At 44.5% G+C, this 22,150-nt stretch overlaps 1 protein-coding gene and 1 long non-coding RNA gene across 9 annotated transcripts in view; both read left to right on the forward strand.

Moving 5' to 3' along the window:
* The first annotated feature begins 10,827 nt into the window (after nt 1-10,827).
* LOC115343378 lies at nt 10,828-18,528 on the forward strand. The gene is made up of 4 exons (XR_003924099.2): nt 10,828-10,979; nt 13,290-13,416; nt 14,239-14,493; nt 18,021-18,528. It is a non-coding gene; the product is annotated as an uncharacterized LOC115343378 (long non-coding RNA).
* Nucleotides 18,529-18,928: 400 nt separating this feature from the next.
* Nucleotides 18,929-22,150, forward strand: part of PLEKHM3 (pleckstrin homology domain containing M3) — a 126,284-nt gene continuing 123,062 nt past the window's right edge. For 3 of the 8 annotated variants that reach the window (XR_003924098.2, XM_030019236.2, XM_030019247.2), the window contains exons 1-2: nt 19,326-19,576; nt 20,012-20,165. The gene's annotated coding sequence lies outside the window, so the exon portion shown is untranslated. Of the gene's footprint in view, nt 19,009-19,322; nt 19,577-20,011; nt 20,166-22,150 lie in introns of those variants that run through there. The other 5 variants (XM_041124660.1, XM_041124659.1, XM_030019237.2 and 2 more) reach the window with 4 other exon arrangements.

The raw sequence follows: 22,150 nt of genomic DNA on the forward strand, positions 1-22,150 counted from the left end.
CCAGTCTGTGGTGGGTTTGGTTTCTCTTGGCTTTGTCATGCTTTTACTTAGTGTTCAGCTCCTCTGCATACCCTGTGTAGGGCCTGTGTTATCCAATCTTTTATGTAGAATAAGTTAAAATAAATTAATAGTTAACACATAGAGCATAATACATAAGTTCTTCATGGCAAGATACATGATATTTCATATATTTTCTAACAGAAATAGTTAAAGTGTTTGAATATTATTGGTAATTATCAGAAGACATTTGAGAGAAACTTCACATGTTCTATATTCACTCTTCTATCTGTGTTTTGCTTTTGGAATTGATGAATTCCCATTTCTTTGAGAACAGTTATTAGCAATGAAGCAACTATTTTCAAATGAGCTATAGGTTCCTGACTGCAGCAGAAATAGCTTCAGGTAGTGAAACTGGAACCATATTTAATTTTGAGTGGCCAGAATTTCTGAAGAGAGGAGGCACTGGAGCCACCTCTGCACTCACAAAAACATTACCTTTTGGTCATAATTTTATAAAGATCAGCAAGGTTTCCAGAAAGGTTTGGATGGCATCATACACAAATATAGTATGCTGTGAGGCAGCAATGCTTCCTGCTTTGTTATGAGATGCCTAAAATACTTTGTGTTCATTATTTAGTGTCTTGCCACTGACATACCAGCAGGATGATACAAAGAAGAGGGTCCGCAACAAATGTTTTGTTTAAACCCAGAAACAGAGGCAACAGCTGGCATATTTTAATTTGTTCCATGGATAACTATCATGAGATATTTGGGGTTTTTCTCTCTATAGCATTGTCTGGTGACAAAAGGTAATTTTATTTGGAGGATTTTCTAGGATCCAGGACCAGGTAGTGCTAATAATGTTACAGATTGTTAATACTGCTGTTTGGGCACTTTTTCAGATTTCCAGTTTGCATAATTTCTTCAGGGGAGTTTTGTCCACACATTCCAGTGGTCATGCTGTTTCTGGGATGTGAAGTATTGTAGCTTTGTTTACTAATTTAGTCAGAAAAGATTTGTTTGCCATTACTTAGATGATTTACAGAAAGGTTAGTACAGATGACTGTCTAGATAAAAACTAGTTTTCCAGAGATGGAGTTATTTAAGGCTGCTGAGAAGGCAACACTGGCTTAAGATGGTGTCCTAGTTTCAGCTGGGATAGAGTTAACTGTCTTCCTAGTAGCTGGTACGGTGCTATGTTTTGAGTTCAGTATGTGAAGAATGTTGATAACACTGATGTTTTCAGTTGTTGCTAGTAGTGTTTAGACTAATGTCAAGGATTTTTCAGCTTCTCATGCCCAGCCAGCGAGAAAGCTGGAGGGGCACAAGAAGTTGGCACAGGACACAGCCAGGGCACCTGACCCAAACTGGCCAACAGGGTATTCCATACCATGTGACGTCCCATCCAGTATAGGAACTGGGAAGTGGGGGCGGGGAATTGCCGCTCAGGGACTAGCTGGGTGCCGGTCGGTGGGTGGTGAGCAATTGCACTGCGCATCATTTGTACATTCCAATCCTTTCATTATTGCTGTTGTCATTTTATTAGTGTTATCATTATCATTATTCGTTTCTTCTTTTCTGTTCTATTAAACTGTTCTTATCTCAACCCGTGGATTTGCTTCTTTTCCCGATTTTCTCCCCCATCCCACTGGGTGTGGGGGGGGAGTGAGTGAGCGGCTGCGTGGTGCTTAGTTGCTGGCTGGGGTTAAACCACGACAGATGGTGAGTACTGACATGTTGAGGAATTGGAGGGGAACAATTTTTTGATGTCCTTGTTGAATCATAGCATTCACCAAGGGCTGATAGCTGAAGGAGAACTTCTTTTGCACAGGTCAGCAAGCATTTATCATGTTTGCCCGCAGAGTAAAAAGTGAACTAGCATTATTAGCTACTTGACCAGCACTTGCTCGGATTCCTTCTTGCTGTTTTAGAATGAATGGTTAACCTTTGGCTACATGAGAAGTGAAATCTCCCAACTACATGTTTTGGCTGTCTTCTTGGTGATAACTAGCTGTGTCAGAAATTTCTAGAAGAGAAGCAGTGGAAAATATTGAAGAAAGACCTAATGAAGTCTGTACCACAAAGAAAATGTGCATCAAAAGTAACTCCTGCTTTTGAAAAGCCCATAGGACGTGTTCTTAAATCCTGGAGCATGAATCAAGCTGTCATTGTGGACCTGAGCATACTCTATCGCAAATCTCCAAAACCCTCTCAGCAGCACCCAGGCAAGTTTGTTCCTGTTAACCCCAAGCAAGGAAAGGAGTCGCTAGTTAAGCCACATACTGAGTTAATGTATAGTGTTATTTTACCACATCCATTTAAAAGGGTTGCTTGAGAAAGCAGTTTAAAAGCACTGATGCAGTCAAAAATTGAAACTCCATTTTTAAAAGTAGAAGTTGAAAAAATCAATCTGTGTTCAAATTTGTAGTTCCCCCTGTTTTGCATTAGAGGGGAGACAGAGGGGAAATAATATTTGCTTGACTATTGCTACTTTCTTACATCTGTCATCCCTCCAGGACTGCCGCTGTGAACTTAAGCATCCATACTGTTTTTTTTCCAGTGGTAATTTACTTTTCATTATGATAAGGAAATATGTCTGTGTCCTCAACCATTTTCACCTGTGTTTTCTTCTGTGGCATACACCTTTCAGGTGAAACATTGAGAGTCTTTTTAAGATTCTGAGATGCTTTCATGTTTGTATAGCCATTGAATACAACTAGGAGTAAAACTAGATGAAACTCTTGTCCCCCTTTCAGTTCAGGTGATAAGTTCTGTGATGTAATTGCTATGATATTTAAAGTATGTTGGTTGATTACAGCTGTAATAAATGCTGTAATCTTTGTAAAATTTATGCTTCCAGGTATTTGGGAGGTTGATACTATTGAAATATGGTAATCGGAACCATAGCACTGTGTTCTGAACATTGCCGGGGTAAGCTGATTAAAGTTTTTGCTGAAACATGAAATATGGAGTAGACATTTCTGGCAAGGTCTTGATTAGTCTCAAGGGTTATTTTTGTAGCATTGAACTTAAAGGTAAGTAATCAAATCATAAAGACATGCTCTTCCATTACATTAAATCTCTTGAGAGATTTTGAGACCTACTTACACTTGCAACAGGTTTATGCTAGAGAAATGTCTCTCTGGTACCTTAGTGATATTCCAGAAGCATAATGATCCTGTAAAAAGTGATCCTATGAAAAGGAAGATAGCTTGGAAGAGATGATTAGTGGAGATTTTCCTGGACTATGTATATGTGTAAGCTACTTGTGGAGAAGTCTTAACGCATGAGGAATACAGGGCTGGAATTTTCCCATGCTTAGATGGGAATCTGTCCATGACCTTCACTGAGATTGGGCCACGTGATCTCTGGAGACCCCCTCCAGTGTAAGTGACTCTGTTCAGTCAATCTGTGTTGTCAAAAGATGATAGAAAATGATCTCTATGTGTATAGAGTGCACTAGCAAGATGGACAGAGTCACTGTAGCTTCTGATTATTCCACATCTTTATCCCCCCATTAATGCCCAAGTCATTTATTGCAGAGTATAAATTGCAAGGAGTGTGCTGTATTGTGCAAGATATCTTGATGTAGGCTTTAGGGTTTTCCATTTTATTTGACCCAGTTTTGTGCTTGAGCAATTAACACACTTCTAACATGCTGCTGTCTGAGGAGAAAAAACTTACCCTGAGAGATGTCTATTTAAATGTACCCAGAGAGATGCTGAAGTCTCTTACTTAGTACCTTGAAAGAAAAATGAGGTGATGAACTTTTAAGTGTCAGGAATCTATGAACTGACATGAGATTCTTCAAGAAATTGGGAACCTAATTATTCACAAATACTAGGCATTTGTAATGTAGGTGCTTAAAGCAGCAAAAGCACCCAACTGATCTGACCTGTTTTCTTCTGTTGTGAATTTAGCTTCTGCTGTAATAGGTAAATGTGATCATTTGCATTCTACAATACTTGTTCTTTAACAGAAAAATATTCTATTTATTAAGTTCTCAATAGATGCCTACCATGTCCAGATATAGGCCAGGTTATTGCTTGAAATCTAAGCCAAACTGGTAACGATCTAGCAATTTATTTACTCCTGTTATGACAGAATCTAGTTTTAGGTTGGTGCCCAGAAGTAATAATGCCTGAGAACAAAAACTAGTACTAACTGATATATCCTTCTTGAAAGTTTCACTTCTAAAGACAACTTCCTGAATTGCTTTAAAGCATGCTAATAGGAAATGTGAGGAAGTTTTTCTTGCTGCATTTGTTCTCAGGATGATAAAGGTACACACACCAGTGTGTGTACTACAAAGAAGATAAATTGACAGTTCCTCTGTTCCTTTTGAAAAAGGGACTTCCAATAAAAAAATTAAAACAATCATTTAAAGTGGAGAAAAAGAAGTCATTCTTTCTAAATACACTGTTAATCTGCAAAGGACATGTCCACAAAGTAGTATTGAGATCAAACATTACTTAGAATGATAATTTAGAATATCCATAGTTACATTACTGTTTTTACGATCTAAACCTTTAACATAGAGAGTACAAGCTAACCATGAACTGATGGGGATAAAGAATAACAGGATATTCTTTGGGGATCTGGGGAGGGTAACATCCCTTGCACTTTATCCTGAAATAATCCGGTACTGGCAACTTTCAGTGACAAGTTATTTGACTAAATGGGCCAGCGGTCTGATTGATTTGTGCCAGAAAGGAGTGTTAACATTGACTTAAGCTACTATGATGAAAAGTACCATTCTTTTGGGGGTTTTAATTTTTTTTTTTAATTTTCTATCTTTATTTACTTGACTTGGTGTTTTAATATATTGTATGAGGAAAGCAGCAATTTTTTAATTTTTGGATGGTGGGTTCTTATTGCTAATTCACATCTTGAAGTTCTAATCTGCATTTATGACATTAGCACTTATACAAGGACAAACAGTGTCAGACAGGATTAGAGAATTAACACAGAGTGAGACAACCAAAACCATTTCTGCTGGCTTTTTTAGATTTTTGTTTGGTTTGAGTGGCAGTAGATAACTGACTTAATAATTATAGGGTCTTTAAGACCCCACTCTTCCCTTGGAAGGTCTGTGCCCTGCTGAAAATTTTTTGTCATCTACAGGGTCAAGCAAAAGAGACAGGCTGAAGGTGCTGCTGTTTGGAAAACAATAACTACAGAGCTATTGAGTGTTGGCAGGGGATGCAACCCTCATCCCTATATCCAGCAGATGAGAGATCAAGGAATGAAATAGAAGATGGACATGAGCCCTGTTTTTCTTCTGGTTGTGCCCATATTAGATCAAAAGACTTCTAGGAGAATTAGTAAGCAGTGCTGCAAGAGAAAGCAGAGATAGGAACTTGGTGATGGCAGCTGGCTGAACTCCTTTAAGTCATCCAGCTATTTCTGTAGCATTTGGAGTGAGAAGGTACTTTCCCAGTCCTTGTTCAGGCTGTTTGGAAGGAATATGTTTTATCCCAGACTGCCCATTCTCTAGTTCTTGGCTTTAGCAGGGCAATGGCCACTTAGGCCAACAGGTTATGAAAGGAGGTGGGTGTTGGACAAGTGTTCTCTGCTCAGACAACAGTAGTAGCAGTTCTTCTGAATGTTGCCCATTCTTTGTGCAGCAGGTTGCTCTGTACACATCAAGAGATAGCAAATTTAGGAAGTAGGTGTACTTCTGGAGGCTGCAAAAAACCTGAAATTTGTGTGTGTATGTATAGCCTCACACAACACAGATACACATACACATGTAATTATGTATATAGTTTTTTTTATCAGACTCAGTCATTTGTTGATAATAACTTGCTATAAACAACTGTTGGCACAAACCCATTTTCAGTCATCCTATAAAAAGCAAATAGCTTGTTTTCATGTGACAGCTTGATGAGAGAAGAACCTTAGAAACTGTTTATAGTATGTACAGCTGTTTTACAAAGACAGTAATTTTAAAATACATATTTCCTGAACTGTTAGCTAACTTGCTTGTGTGTTGAAAGACCTTTAAACGTTTAGCATGGCTGTTACCTTGTGTTGCTGCTTCTGTGCTGAGCAGTCAGTCATTGAAATCTACATTAAGCATCAGTCACATACTCACCAATTTGATTTTTTTTACCATTGAGTAGAGAGTATAGAATCCAAGCTGTTTTAAATCTGACATGCATTATAGAAGAATTAGAGGATTTGTCCTAATTATGTAAATTTAAGAAATGTTAATAAAATCAGTAACAGCTGTGGTCAATGACAGTCTTACTTCGGTGAATGTAAAGAAGTCAGACCCTAGGAAAGGGTCTAAATGGTTTGTGAATCATTAGTGACTCTGCTGCTTTCTCCAGCCAACATCAGAAAGACGTTTTGAGCTGATATGCAAGCGTTGCTTTGTTCTGCAAGCAGATGAAGAGAGAGAGGGATTGCAATGGGATGGCCCGGACATCAGAAAAAGTGGCACTGAATGAAGGAGAGGCAGTGCCAAAGTTCTGCATGTAGATGAGCACTAAGCAATACCAACATTATTAGGCATCATTTCTTCTGGAGCACCTGTACTGCTAGACCTGTGCTTATCTTGGCCTGGCCTGACCTGGTTTTCCACATCAGCTGGTTTTCCTGCACTTCACCCTTTGTGTCTTTTCCCCCTGCCCTGGCAGTAGGGAGGGGAGGCAGGAGGGCACTTGCTCCTCTTTCACTCTTCCTGCTCAGCACCATTCTGTTCTTTTCCTAAGAACATGCACAACAGATTTGCCTGGTATGTGGGTCATTGGGACTCTCTGACCAAAACATGAGTGCATGAAGATAAAGCATCTCAGACTATACAAAGGGGGAAGCAGAGGTTCCAGTACTTTCAGTGCTACTTATACTGCAACTTGCAGCATGGAATGAAGTCTGTGACCCTCCCAGCAAGATTGGAACAGTTTGGGTTTAATAGAGACAGACTATTCTTGCACTAACAGCCTCTTCAAAACTGAAACTTTGTGGTGAGTTTAATAGGTGCTTGGTCTTTCTGGAGTATTGGTAGCATGAAGGAATCATCTTTCACTGATGGACATGTGATGTATGTCAAGGACAAGGCTTTGATATCAAAGACAGGACAGCAGACAGTAGTAGTGCAGAGGAGTCATTGGGAAGTGTTGCAAACAATTGAAATCTGCAATTCCTGTCTGGACTTTTACAGCTTACACTGTTCTCCTCTGAAAGCTGATGACCAGGGTGGACTTCTGTAATTTGTACCTATGTTTCATGAATAAGGATGTAAGATAAGATCCTACCTTTTCCTCTCCTGTGGCCGTGTTTGCCTCATAATTCTTAAGGTGCCATTTCTTAATTATGTGCACACAACCAACTTCAAGGATTTTTATTTTTTTTCTAAATGAAGAAAAGGGGCATAATTACCTCATCTTACTGATATTTTCTTACAACATTTGCTCTCTGTTCCTTTAGGATGGCGAAGGTACCAACTGCATTAATCCTTTTTACTACTAGAGGGAGCTCATGGCTTGAGCAGTCAGAGTGAAACACAGTATCTTGGACAATTTTTGAGGAAACACAGATGGGAAGTAAAGTGGCATTGATGACTATAATGCACCTTTTTCCATCACTGGCAAAACTAGAAGGACTGAATTTATCTGCTTAGGCTTTCAGAGACACTCAAATAATGAAATGCTGTAGCTGCAATTTATTCTATATCTGAGCAGCTCTCTGTCATGGCTGGATTTATCTTCACAGCTTCCTCTGCGGAAATAAGCCCTCTCATATCCCTATTAATACATGGGGGACTGTAACACAGGGAGCACTCATGGTAGCGCAGCTTTCGGGCTATACCTGCCATGGCAAATTCAGTCAGGCGTCAGTCTTGTACATAGCAGGAAAGCAGCACGTAAGTGTTCTTGAGAAGTCCAAATGTGCTGCATTTCTGGGCTCAGCCAGTTCCTTGAGGCACAAATGCAGACCTGCCACAATACCTTCTCACCCACCGTAGCAAGACTTCAGTTGGGAGAGGCTGCTGGGTGGACAAAGCTAAGAGACATGCTTCTTAAGCCTCTCTGTGTTGTGCCCTCTCCCCAGCTCTGGCTCAGCTAGCAGCAATCATGGAGCTGGAGAGAGGCCACTGAGGGGCTGAGCTGTGAGTGCCCACTGTCTCAGGGTGGGGAGAAGCTGAGAGCTGGCATCTCATGCGCGTTCCCGTGAGATAGCATTCAGCAAATACCTGTTCAGTGGGTTTGAGGCAGTGAAAGGCAAATACATCTTGGACTTGTTAAGGTCTTCTCTGAGACAATGAAGGGTGGGCCAGCCTGGTGGACCTAAGGCATCCCAGAAGCACCTCAAAAGATGAACAGCCAGCAGTAGGCTGTAAAGAAGGCTGTTTCTCAATGGCCAGAGGCGAGGAACAGCTCACCGGTTGTCCACAGAGAGCATTGCCAGAAGAGAAGATTGGGAAAGGAAGCTGGCAGGATTTGTACCCTGGAAGAGCCCTACTATGGGAAGGACGTGTAGAAAGAGGATAAGCAGCATGACAGTATTGCTGTGTGCAGGGGCTGGATGATCAGAGAAGAGAGTGCATGCACATGCGAACAGGTGTATGCAAACACACTGTATATATATATATATGCACAAAGAAGTATTTCAGGGGGAATTTTCCAAAGCACCCAGGAGGAGACTTGAAAGCACAAGGTAACATCTTGAAACATGTTGGCAGACTCTTTTGCCACCTCCCTGTTTTTCTGCACTAGGGATCTGTCACTAAAAGGGCAGCTGAGAGCAGATTAGCCGCCAGAGGCTGGGGTCTTTGGAGGCTGAAACACAGCCATACATGAAATGGGCTGGCTTAAATATCTTAGTTAAGATAACTTTGCATAACCAGAGCAAATTTAATTTACATTACAGCCATTTAATCACTCAGAGTTCTTGACATGTGGACTTCTAATCCTAGTGAGCACTACCTGTATCCTGTTTAATTATATTTCAGCAACTCCTTATTCCTTTAGAAGTAGCTCAGCTGTCACTATGACGCTCAGTGAGGTTACTGAAAGTGTCAGGGCAACAGTAAGTGGACAATCATATTCTTTCAATGCCCGAGAAAAAAGCAAAATTAACTGCTCTGCTGAGTTTTGGCAATCAGGGCTCCGTGTTTGTGCAAGGGCAGATCTGCCCGGGAGAGGGCAGTGATGCACAGACGCGCACTCCGGCAAGGGGTGCTGGTGGCTTGCATAAACACGTACTTTTAATAGCCATCTCCTGCACATACAGCTGAACTGTTCTTCTTCTAACTTAGTTTATTCTAAATGTGAAGTGTTTAATGCAAGATAAACAAGTGCAATGCCACTGGATGGAAGTGTGAGGCTTCTTTGACCCTTTCCAGTTCAGGGGTGAGAATTGTTCAGTGCTGTGATTTTTCTCTTTACTTCCACATCAGCAAGGAGGGAGCAGTGTCCTTCTGAGGGGCTTTTGGGTGCTGTCAGGCCAGCATCAGCATAACTGAGAGCCTTTAGCCTGCTCTTCACTGTAATAGCCATGGTGGGGAAAGTACAGTATTTCAGATAGGAAGAACCATACAGACAGGTGGATATTAGATACAACACAGAATAATCACTCAAATGCAAGCCACAGTAGAGGGATTTCAGTGGAATATTACAGCCAGAAACTTGCTCTCCTGCTGGAATAGATGTTGTTCAGGAAGCCATACAAGGGGGCTCTTGCAAAGGGCTGAAGATGAGAAGGCGTTACAGCACATTGACTTCATAGATACCTGAGCTTAAGTACTACAGTTTTCCCAACATTAAGTGCTGATTGCTATGATTAATAGTTCAGTCTAGTTTGTGGAATAGAAGATGCTAGGATATACCTGGGTGCAGAGAGCTGAAGTTTTTCTCCAGTGTCTTGTAACACAATTGCATAAAGCTAGATTGCTTGGGCTTTACTCTTAAAGGATGCAGTAAGTACCAAGAGATGCTGTTACTTGCTCTCTTATAGGTGACGCTGTAGAGAATCCTCTGGCCAAGGCAGTCATGTTCCTTTATCATGTAAGCAGTTCATCTCCATGAACACCAATGGCATCATTTTTATTTAGCTGGATTCCCTGTAAATTCTGTCAGCTTTTTTTTTCTTCTTCTTCTTTTTATTTGTGCCCTAACAATAGAAGTTGAAAAGAAAATGGCTGAGGCTATTATAGCACATACTATTCAGGATTTACAAAATGGTTGATCATGTTCTTGGATGTACTCTGAACATGAGTACAATGATGGATACATGGAGTAAAGAGGATTTTAGCTCTAAGGACAGTATTTGTATAGGAGTTGCAAGCTATGGGGAAAGTGTACCTGCGGGTCATGTTTACGTCCTTGCTTCTCATACCGCAAAGAAACAGAGCCTTGAGGCTGCTCTAATTTGTATCTAACTGCAGCTGCACCTGAAATGCTACAACATTAGCCAGAGATCTCAGGAATGCAGCAGCAATGGAATCTTGCTTCTTTCCCCCCCTCTGCTACTTGCTAATTAAATTAGCATTAAGATAAAGAGTGACTGTAGAGGAGTGCAGAGGCAGACACTGAAGGTGTCTGGCTGTAACTTCTGTTCTGAGGAGAAAAGAGCAAGTTTTTAGCAGCAACAACTAGCAATAGCCAGTTCTTGGAGACATTTTTTAAAGTAGAGTCAGCAGATTACATTTGTGAAAGCTCTGGCATCTCAGACTTCTTCTAGATGGGATCAGATCCAGGTCTCTCTATCCAAACCTTTCCAGGAAAGTTGGGACTGGAAGTCATTGCTGTATAACATCTGTTCCCTGATCTCACTCCAGCTTCAGTATTTTCTTCTTACAGTATTTGGTGCCCAGCAAGGAGCTCACATAGGCTGTATCTGTATTGCGTGCAAGGAGTGCCTTGTCAGAGATCCTTGAATTGGTTGGAGGCTCCACACAGTTGTGCTGCTACGCAGAGGGACTGGCCTAGGCTGTGGGTGCAGGATGGCTGTTAGCACGGTGCCACAGGGAGGTAAGTGCTGCACAGCACTGAGGTGTCAGTATTACTCCCAGTCCCAAAGCTGGCAGGATTGGTGCTGGCTAGGGGATCTCTGCACTGAGCTGCCTCTCATAGTATAGATATTCCTCTTGTCTGCTGTATTAAAGGCTTCACAGGGAGAGTGAGCAGTGTCCTGAGACCAGAATCAGGTCAATGCCTGTGACTGGGAAGCTGGAGAAACCATAGACCACACCAAAAGAGGTCACGAAAGGCCAAGAAACCAGGGTGGGACCAGAAAAAGGAGAAAGATAGGCCTGGAGCAAAGGCAGGCAGGGAAAGCAGAGCAAAGATATGTCAGGAAATGACAGTACTGAACATTGAGCTGCATCCTTAAGGCTGCCTATACCCCTATAACACGGAGAGGCTGAACACAGTGCCCTGGTGATCCCAGTCCTTGGATTGTTTGGATACAGAAACCACATCAGACTGGTCACTAGATGAATTCATGAACAACTTAATTTCTCAGTCCCTATCAGTGTAGAGTTTAAGTGTTCTCAAATGTATCCTCACAGCAGCATTCCTCTTTCTGAACAGGGAGATGGAGATGTGGAGACAGAAGCAGCTTACCTCAATTCACACAGGAAGCCCATGGCATGCCCAAGGACTAAAGGCAGAAAGTCACCACCTTAATCTGGCCTTCCTGCCTTTAAACCTTTCCAAATGGGGCTGCATGGAGAGGCAAAAATGTCACACAGTTGCTGCTGTCCCCCTTGTTCTTGTGGGGCCTTGGTTTGCCAGGCTGCTAAGTGGGTGAGTACTTCTCCCCTGTACCACTCTTGTTGGCCAGGAGAATGGCCAGCAGGAATGAAGAGCAGAGGGCAGGTGCAGCAGGTGCCAGTTGAGGACATTAGAGGGAAAGGTTTTTGCTAAGCTGGCAAAGCAAGACCTGTTTTGTAGAGAAAGAAGAGCTGAAAGGGTGCAAAGACAAAGCAGGGAAGTTACATTGAACTAAACTGGGATGTGCTTGCAGAGATTAATAGCTGCTTCCTGTCCCATATTTCAATATGTCTTCTGCTCGCAGTAGTTTGCAAACATACACAAATGATTTTCTGGAAAGGTATCTTTTAATTCTCCTTATTCCTGTTAATTTTCCCCTGGGTTTCAAGGCACAGGTGCAATTGAAAAAAATGGCTCAAATCTACATTAATGAGCTCAAACACAATTCAGGGCACAATCCAAAACTGCACAGCCAATGCAGACCTGTGCATTGCTTTAGTGGGATTCAGATCAGATCTCAGTTAGACAGTTTAATTAAAGTGTGACGGGGTAACAGCAGTAGAGTGAAGTAGAGCAGCCTGGAAGAAATCCACTTACGCTCATTGTTAGCCTCAACTGCTAGCAGACTTAATACAAAAAAAGATGGGAAAACTGGGGAGAAAATATCCCAGTACTAAACTATAGGTGTTAAAGAGCAAATCTAAATAGAACTGGCTTGAGAGGTCCAATGTAGTCATTCCCAGCTGCCTGCAAGAGCTATACCTGAAGGAGAATAAAATGGACAAAGACTTGCCAACGAGGTGATGGGTCTCAGACGGAAGCTTTTGCTCCAAGACCTTACTCGCTGTGTTCCCGCCTCTTTCATACTAGATGTCTCACCTTCAACTGTACTATTCTGGCTGAAGCTCCAAGAAACAGACCCACCAGCCTCTCATTGCCCATCCTATCTCCATCACTGCTGTGAGCTCTCCTCCCTTCTACCACAGGACCATCTCATTTCAGCCTGCCATGCGCAAGTTGCTCACTGAGTTTTCCTTCATGTGGGATCTCAAAACTCTCTTTTCTCATGACATATCTCTTTGTCTGCCTTGGCCATCCCTCCTTTCCCATGCTGGAATTGCTTTTTCTGTGGTACCCATATCTTCTAAGCCATAAACCAACTTTCCCCCCCCCACAACCCCTCCATTCATTTCCCCTTGCTTTGGATATCAACGAGATCTCAGTTCTCCCTTCTGAGTCACTATTTTGTTTTTGTCCAAATATCGTCTTCATTTGCTACAAAGCTGACCGTATTATCTGCTAGTGGCAAAGAAGGATGACATTTAAAGACACTTATAAGGCCAAACCCACACCAGTCAGAGGCCAGGTCGTGTGCTCCTAGTAACCCATTGCTTTATGTATCAGTGTATTAACTCCCTCATTTAGATTGCAAAATCCATAGGCAAAGGCAGTTCCTCTGTAAATGTTTAATGATTATTCTTCTAAAAAGAAAAAGAGAATACGAATAGAAACTGTGATTAACATGAAGAATGAAATGCTGAAAATAGGACTGATTTTCTGTTTCAGGAGTGTGATCCTCCAAATATTTCAAAAGAGAGAGAAGGAATACCACTGATCTCAGAATACTGCAGTAAGACTCTGGAGGAAGAACTGTATCCACTTCCTAGCTCTGCCACGGCAAGAATGACCTCAGGTATTGTTACTTAATTTCCCTGTGACTTAGCTCTCTATGTGTAAAGGGTGATTGCTCTCTCTTTGACTTGCAAGGTTGTTCTGAGATGTTTTGATCCTATAGAGATGAGTCAGAGGAGCACCTATGAAAAGTTTCTTTTGTTACAAGAGATGCAGTTACTGGTGAAATGTTGAAAGGAAAAGGCCAAAATCATGAAAATTTCAAAACTACCAATCTCGTAGGAAACAAGGGTGAAATCCTGTGTGGAGTCTGTTTCTTCAAACCAGAGTCTTGTGGTTTTAAGCAGTGAGGAGTTTCCGCATATCTTTCTTCCTCTGCTTGTGATAAACCTTTAGCACCAGGACATTTGCCTAAGTGGAGAGGGCTGTCTGGGTGCCTGTACAAAGAAGTTTGTCATTCCATACCTCAGCTGAATAAAACCATTTCTCATAACAAAAGGGCAGCCCTGACATTGGGTGGCTCACCAGTGCAGTTCCTGAGACTGCTGACATGCACACGTACAGGTACACAGGCACTGCTTTGTCTCTGCAGTCCATGGGCTGGTTGTATGGTACAACTGTCCATTAGGGGTGCATCATTTGAAGGTGAGGTAGAATAGCACAGCGTCTGGGACTTGGCTTCAGTAAAAGACCTGCGCAAACTTGGGGGCAATAATTTCCTTTTATTGTTCTTTAGATTCCTCATTGGCTAAAAACGGGTCTAGCAGTGCTCAACCTTGTATCCACAACACCTTGCACACTGTAGTTGAAAAAGGCCATATCATTCATTATTCATATATGTGTGTATCATTACAGTTCCCTGTTCGAATGCTGTCTTTTGCAGAGACCTCCTGAGACCTCTTGTCCACATTTCACTGTTTAAGTGACCAGCGTGCATCTGACCCTATAACATTGCAAACTGCCTCAGAAGTTGGCCCCTTACAACTGGTGTTTGAAGATGGGGACAGTCTAGGAGCCCTCAGAAGAATTTTAGCTGCATGCTCCTGAAAGTGGCTCTGAAGGATCTTGGGATGGAGGTTCATGCTGGCTTTGCCTCAGTCCATCTCTCCATCACCAGAAAAGTGCCCACAGCCAGAAGGTAGGAGACATTGGCCCATGCTAGATCCCAGCCTGCCTTCTCCAGCGGTGTGGGGAGGGGAGGCTGCTCCGGTCCTGCCTTCCCAGCAGCACCTCCCAGTCGCAGCTGCTGGGTAACGGACAGCAGCCCCAGGTTTTGCTGCGAGAACTTAATCTGCACTGTCGTCCCTCATTACTGCCACTCAGTGCCGTCGTGTCCAGCCATGAAGGGTCACAAGATGACATGAGAGAGGTCGGGTGGGGGGGTGTATAAAGGGGCCTGGCAAGCACCGGGAAATACGGAAAGGCTAAAAAGAGAACAGCGATCCAAACGATGCTCCCAGCGGCTCGGTGGGGATGGGGCTGAAAGCGGCTGGGTTCACACTAAGTTTTCCCGAAGGTCACTCTGCAATATGGTAACTCCCAGCTCGGCTGTCAATGCCCATAAAGGCAGCTCTCCTCAGAGTGCGGGGGTGGGGAAGGGAAGGAGGTTTGTTTAGAAGCATTAGCGTGCCCCTCCCCCGGCCCCATTAGTGGCCCTTATTAAACCCGCACAGACAAAGAGCAAAGATGCCCTCGTTAATGGAGAGTCTCCGATAATTACTCTGCTCTGCCGCTTCTTTTGGGGCCTGAATGGCCTTTGAATAATGTTTCTCTTGCAGCGGTTGCAGACAATACCCTCGCAGACTGCTTTAAGCGGTGCCAATCCCATTAGCAGAAGAATAGCAGATCTTTCTGGTTGTGAGGGTGTGCGCGCTCACGGGGAGGACGGCGGGCTCGCAGCGGGAAGGGGGCTACGCTGCCCACCGCTTCGCTCGCCTCTCTTGCCCTCCACGGCCCAACAAAACAAAGCAGGGAAGCGTTGGGCGAAACTCCACCTCGGCAACAAATCTCCCCATTTAAGCAGCGCCCGAGCCGGGGGGCTTGCGAGAGCCCCGGTGCCCCTCACGGCGGGAGCGCGGAGGCGGGCACGTCTGCTCACCGAAAGGGAAGAGCTGGGAGGCAGAAGCCCCGCGGGACCGAAGAAGAGGAGGGCCTCCAGCCTTGCCGCGTGTTCCCCAGGCACAGGTCTCCTCTCGCACCCACGCGAGACGGCAAAGGGGACGGAGGCCCAAGAGGCTACGGAATCAGACTCGTGTGCTCCTGCTTTACCATACAGAGGCAACGAGGTGACAGTCATCCCTCTGCATCCAGTGGATTACAGAGCATTAAAATGGCTATACTGCCCAATTTCGGGAGGGTTAATTTTCTGCTGCACACCCCAAGCAGGAAGCTAATTAGTGTGTTCAATAGGTAGCTGTCAACCAAACTTGGAGGAGTTGGAATAACTCTACCTGAGCCTTTTGCTTTGATCTCCCCTTCTGCAGGATAAGTGAAAATAGTGTATAGCTGGGCTGGCTGCCGTGTTTAATTTAATCATCTGATGATATTTATTTTCACAAACATGAACTCAAGCAACAATTATCAGAAAGGCTTCATCTTGTGCCGAATGTGCCAGTTAACGGCCTTTCTGTGAGGTAATAGCTTCTATGTAGGGAGTCAGTAATTAAAACGTGTGAAAAAAGGCCCCTTCTTCAGAGGCAACGGGGAAAGACAGTGGGTCTAACGCTCAGCTGGTGGGAACTGGCAAGTCTGTCAATGGCCACAATAAACGCATATTGCTCCTTCCACATTATGCCAGCAAAGGATGTGCCCAAAGGGTTATTGAGAGTTTCCTAGTTTGAGAAAGATGTCTGGTTTCTTTTCAGCAGGAGCCAAACTCAGGAATACATGGTACAATGATCTGGTCTTTGGAAGATGGTTCTGCTGTACTCACAGGAGATGTTCAGATCTAAAGAAGAGCACTTGGACCTGCAAACTCTCCCACAAGAAAAGCAGCAAAGACAAGTTTCTAGTGTTAACAGATAGAGCCATTTTATCCCTCTTTCAGTGTTAACTCTCTAGACTTCCGGAACCATAATCTAAAAGCTAAGAAAAAGTGGACATTTGAGACGTTCCAAGTAGAAGGAAGATGACTTCCTTTATGCCTTCATCATGTGGACATTCAGGGCACAATTTGTTTACTTGTATGGTTAACCACCAGATGGCTCTATGCCCTCTGTTCAGTTTTGGGCCTTATGTTGATGGTTGACGAGCAAGGGGGACAAAGCTGGAAGTCAAGCTGTGTGGAAGGATCTGTTGGATAGCCACCACCATGTCTTTAACCAGGATATCCCGCTTGAAACAGCTTGTGATTTCATGTTGGAGGACAGTGATATGCTTAAACAATGAAAATTGCAAAATCTGGAACTGGCATTCTTAAATATATAGAGTAATTAACAACAAAAATTTTTCCAAGGTTCATATTTCTTCAGAATTAGAGCATGTTATCTTGCAGCTTTGAAGGATAACATTGGTAATTTATTTTTTTCCACTGGTACACAGACTGCAAGAAGAGAAATCTCTACTAGACTAGAGGAAGAAAATGCAGTCACCTGTTTTCAGATTCAGTTGTTTTATGCTGTGGTAGAGGGATATGTGATGGATTGCAGATATAAAAATGTAATTTAGAAAGGGGATTGAATCTCTTCCTCCTGTCAATAAAATGGTGACAATTGTTTATAAAGTGCTTCTCTGACAGAATGGAAAATTAAAAACTCGAACCCAAACTGTTCCCTAGCAGCCAGTGTAAGAAAGGTGCATGTTAATTGCATTTTGCCTAGGAAATGGAAAGTGTTCCCATCCCAGTACCTTTGCGCAAAGGGTTTCCAGCAGGTAAGAACAGAGTTAGGAATACGTAGCGCTAGGAAAAGTACTCTTTAGGGGGCTGAGAAGGACAAAACTAAGAGACCAGTATCAGCCTCTTTCACTATGTGTTCCCCCTGTTTCTGGGGGGAACACGGTGTTTTCTACAGACCCCCACAGTGCACAAGGCAATGCTGTGAGTTTGGGGGGGGGGGCCTTGGTGCTGGCCAGCTCCAGGGAAGCATCTGGCAGGAGGTGCCTTTCCCATCTCCCGCACAGCGAAGTGCTGGGGATTGCACAACGCAAACCATCGCAATGCCTGGACATGTTTGGCAAATGGGGTCCCAAGGAGCCCCATGAGACATGCTTGGGCTGTAGGAAAGAGAGGGGGGCAGGAAAAGTGCCTGACTGCACTGAATGCCTGGGACTTGACTTGGCTGCTAAGACAACTGGGATTGTTTTGGGTTCATGGTGCATGCTTATTGTCCTTCCTGATTTATGGCTGCCAAGTGTCTCTGGCAATCTGTTTTTGAGCAGAAGGGTGATTGTTCTTGAACAAGGCCTCTCTGCTGTCCTCCCCTAAAAAGAAATGATATCTATGCCCTTCTGCAGCCTGAAATCACTTTTCCACTACAGGTGGAAAATGATACATGGGCCACTTCCCAGAAAACTACCTAAGTATGAGTGTAACGTTCAACACAGGCAATTTCTCTTCCACACAGCAGTGAAATCAGAACCAGGGGAGGGATAGATTTTTACACGTCTCTTTGAGCACAGCACACACTGCCTACGTGCTCTCCTCCCCTGACATTCATGTTCTCACAGGTGATGGACCAGCGTGCCCTGGGGAACTCAGAGTTCATAGTTGGCAGAGAGGCAAAGTTCTGAAGCATCATCAGACCCAGGAGTCCTGGAGAGCCTCTTTCCTTCTGAGGAGCCCAAGAGATAAATGTCTCAGTACTGTTTGAGAAAAGGCTGCACGGCGATAAATAACATGGCAAGTGATCATACTGCCTTGTCCTTTGAGGGATCGTGGTGCATACAGTTGAATTAGAATAAAAAGATCAATCTTTGACTGTTACCCAGTGAAGAAGCCATTCATCTTTAGGAGCAGGGCTTGAAATGTATGGTGCTCTAGTAATATGTTATTTGTAAAGGCCAAGATTAATTAATTTTCAGTCAGATAAACCAGTATTTTTTTGTGCCAAAGGCTCTCATTCATCCTTGCTGTCACTGAAATGAGATAAACCAGGCAAACACAACTTTGTTAATTGTGCCAGTCACATTTTGCAGTATATACTAAATGGTTGGTGTGTGAGGATGAGAAGAACTACTGATGGAAGCTGACCTAACACCTGCCTTTTGTTGTGGATTGTGAATCGTCCTTACGGACTCAGTTCAGCACCACATTTTCGTGCAGTTACATTTCAGCACCAACCTTGTCTCTGCTGCTCAGCCCAGCACCGCTGACTCCCCTGGGACACAGTCAGCGAAACAGCGCGGCGCCCGTGATTTTAAATGTGTACACGGTGCTACTCAGAAGCGGTCTGCGTACACTGGACGTCAAAATTCACGTGCATCCCTAATCCGCATGTGGGTATTTCTCGCCATGAGGTTGTTTTTACAGGACACGTATTGTTGGGTGGGGTGCCGTGCTACCCCAATGAAACGAATCGCAGTGAAATAAGGGATGTGTACTTGTCTTGTAACTTTTTGTTTTCTTTGGGTAACAGGTTGTGCCAGAGATCTTTTTGGTGCCCTGTGGCGATAGGAATTCACATGCCGTGCTGCTCCCTGCGGCCTTTACGCCTCGGTAAGTGTGCTTGCACTGGGGATTGTTAAAAATCCGTTTAGGATTTTGCATTTTCCACATCTCCTGAAGTCAACTATCAGCTCCCTGAGAATCTCAGCCGCTTTAAACGTGGAAAGGTGCAACTTTAGCCCTTGCATTTATATAGGAAAACCTCAGGGTTTTTCTATAGGGGGAAATAAGAAGCCGGCGGGTTACTGGGACACGCGGTGACCGCCGAGCCGCCCTCCCGCCGTTCCTAGCGCTGGCGCAAGGCCGGAGGGCTACCCGCGGCTGCCGGCACCTCTGCCCGGGCCACCTCTGCCCGGGCCTCCCCGAGCGCCGGGGCTCCCGCCTGGGCGGGCGGCGGCGGCGGCGGGAACCTTGGTGTCGCGGAGCCGTTTCCCGCGGCGGCCGGGACGGCTTTGCGGCAGGACGCGGCCCCGCCGCCCGGCAGCAGCGCGGCGGCGAGGAGGGGCCGTGCCGTGCCGCGCCGTGCCGTGCCTGCGCGCCGGCGGCTCCGGGCCGGGCCGGGGCGAGCGCGGGGAGCCCCTCCTCGGAGCACAGGCGGAGCGCGGCCCCCGGGCGGCAGGTAAATACTCCCTTTGGTCTGCGGTCGGTGCGGGGCTTGAAGGGTCTGCGAGGTTCTCCAGCCCCCCCGGGGCGGGCAGCCGGGCCCGGCAGCCGGGCCGGGCTGGGCTTCCCGCTGCCTTCGCCGTGCTGCCCGCCCGCCGAGCGCGTATGCGGGCTGTGTGTGAGGACCCGGGCGCGGCTGTGTTTGCGTTTATAGCACGAAGACGTCTGTAGTCATGTGCCCGTCTGGAAAGACACGTTCCCGTGTGCATAGAAAGGCCCTGTGCTTTAGTTTTCCCCCACCCGTAGCCGCTCCCGATCTCGGCAGGAACTTGGGCTGCTCCCCGTCGGTAGAATCGAGCTCTCCAGTCTGTGTAGGCACGGCGTGCAGGCATCGCTCTCTATTTTAATAGTCCAGAGCATGACATAATGCCGTGGTCTTATTACATTGCAGTAAAATTGCTTCTGGTACGGAGCAAGCACCCAAACACAGCTGGTGGAATTATACCTTCTGGAATCCAATAGGCCCGACAGGAGAGTATATGTTACGTGGGAATGTGTGCTAGCTGGAGCATCAGCAGAAATGCTAGGATCACTGGCATGGCAAGGTAAGGTAAGGGAAGAAACTCGAGATTAGGTTTGTGTAAGGAATCATGACTTGCTCCCGACCTGTTTTCTGTTCTGCAACTATGCACTTATGGCCCTGATCCTGCAAAAACGTACAGGCAAATCTGATTCTAGGCACTGCATAATCCCACTAAGTGACTACAAATAGTCGCAGTATGTAAGAATAAGAAAGCATCTGAATCTCAGTAGGACCAACGCCCATACGCTTTAAGCAAAAGTAGTTTTCATCTTGCCGCTTTCAAAGCTTATTTATCCAAAATTAGTGAATTAAATTTAGAATTTAAAAAATCAGAAATCTAAAATGTGAAACAGGGCACTACATAGTAGAATGAAGGATCTTACCAGTCTACGGTAGCTAGATGCATCATTCCTGCAGAACCTTATCAGAGAGAAATCACGTTATGTGTTAACATTTCAATTTCATTAGATGTTTTGAGGTTTCTACTAAGATCTGCTGTAATAAAGTTATCGTTCAGCTTGGAAAATGGCAAGCGTTTGTGCTGAGTAGTCACACGACTCCGTAGTGGTACGTGTGGTTACAACCAACCTGTGGGGTTAGCTGTTGTGGCGGGGCTGCCAGGACCTGAGTGTTCGGGTTGCTGTGGTAGTTTGCTGAACTTCAGCATTATTTGGATCATCGCTTCCTTTCCTTCCCCTGCCCCTCTTCCTCTGATAATTAATGTGCCAAACCACTGTGGTCCTGGCTGTTTGAAAGACAAGAGGAGGGCTTAGTTTGAGGTTCAAAATGAGTTTGTTATTAAACACTGTATTTCCATCAATGTCAGTGTTCAACCACTAATAGTTATGGGAAATCCAGGTCTCCCTGTAGAAAGGCTTGTACTGTCCCAGCTGAGTTTTTTGGGTACCATGGTTAGAGGGAGGAGTTGGCTACAGTCACAGGTCAGGGCTACTCAGAAAACTGTGTGCTGGACAGATTTGGCTGTCAGGTGTATTTCCTTATGGCCGTGCCATGATCTCAGGGAAGAAATGTCTCCCATATTCTTGTGGGAGATGCTGTGTTTCTTACCCTCCTTCTGGCTGCTGGGGCAATGGCAGCTGTTATTCCCAGCTGTGGGGTCATACTGGGCTGTGCTGGAGCCTGAATTGCTTCCTGCTTGGTATGCCTCAAAGAAACTACCCTGCAGAGCTAAGTAAAAATTAATTGTGTAGTCTGGCGTGGATGGTAAACGATTCAGTTATTACATTGCTATTTATACCAGCTAGTGCTTCATCTAGAAAGGTCCCAAAGTATCTTCTGAGTCCTAGTTATAAGAAGATAAATGCCTTCAGCTGGCAGTCCCCCTTCTGTATGTCCTTCATTGCTTAAATGCAGCCACCTTGGGGTGCCCCAGGACATTGCTGTATACAACAGCTGAAAGTTCAGCAGCCTGATTTCCAGCAGTCTCTGTGAATGAGCTCTGGAGGAGCAACAACCCCAAGAACAAAATGTGCCTTTTATTTCTGTTCAGAACTCACAGGGACAAACTGAAAGTGTCTTAATTTCTGATCTCTTTGAGAAAAAAAAAAAAAGTCAAGCTTTTAAGGGCTGGCTATCTTTTCCCTTCAGCACAGTTCTAGAAAGTGTGGAGTGGGGAGATACTTGTAAAATTTCAGTTTGCATTAACTAGAAATGTTTATTTTAAAAAAAAAAAAAAGTTTTATTTCACCTGGCATATACAAAGTTCCCCCACATCCTAGCAGGAGACAAGCTAGTACATCGTGGCAGATACAACTAGAAATATTAGACTGAGTCATGTTTTCTGCTGTTTCTTGAATGTCCAGTTCAATCATGTTTCCTCTTGTACTGGAGGAAGTTTGTATTGTCCCTCTCGGATACCCAGTTCCCTGACAGTCTCTGTACTCTGTGCTGAACTCGGGAGGTAACAGGCTGTTTTGTGGTGTCAGTCTGCCTGGCAGAACAGGCAGGAGTTCTTGTAGTCAAGGGCAATATGTAAAATGCAAGTTA

The sequence above is a fragment of the Aquila chrysaetos genome, chromosome 6, assembly GCF_900496995.4.
Source record: "Aquila chrysaetos chrysaetos chromosome 6, bAquChr1.4, whole genome shotgun sequence".
In the NCBI taxonomy this organism is placed as follows: domain Eukaryota; kingdom Metazoa; phylum Chordata; class Aves; order Accipitriformes; family Accipitridae; genus Aquila; species Aquila chrysaetos.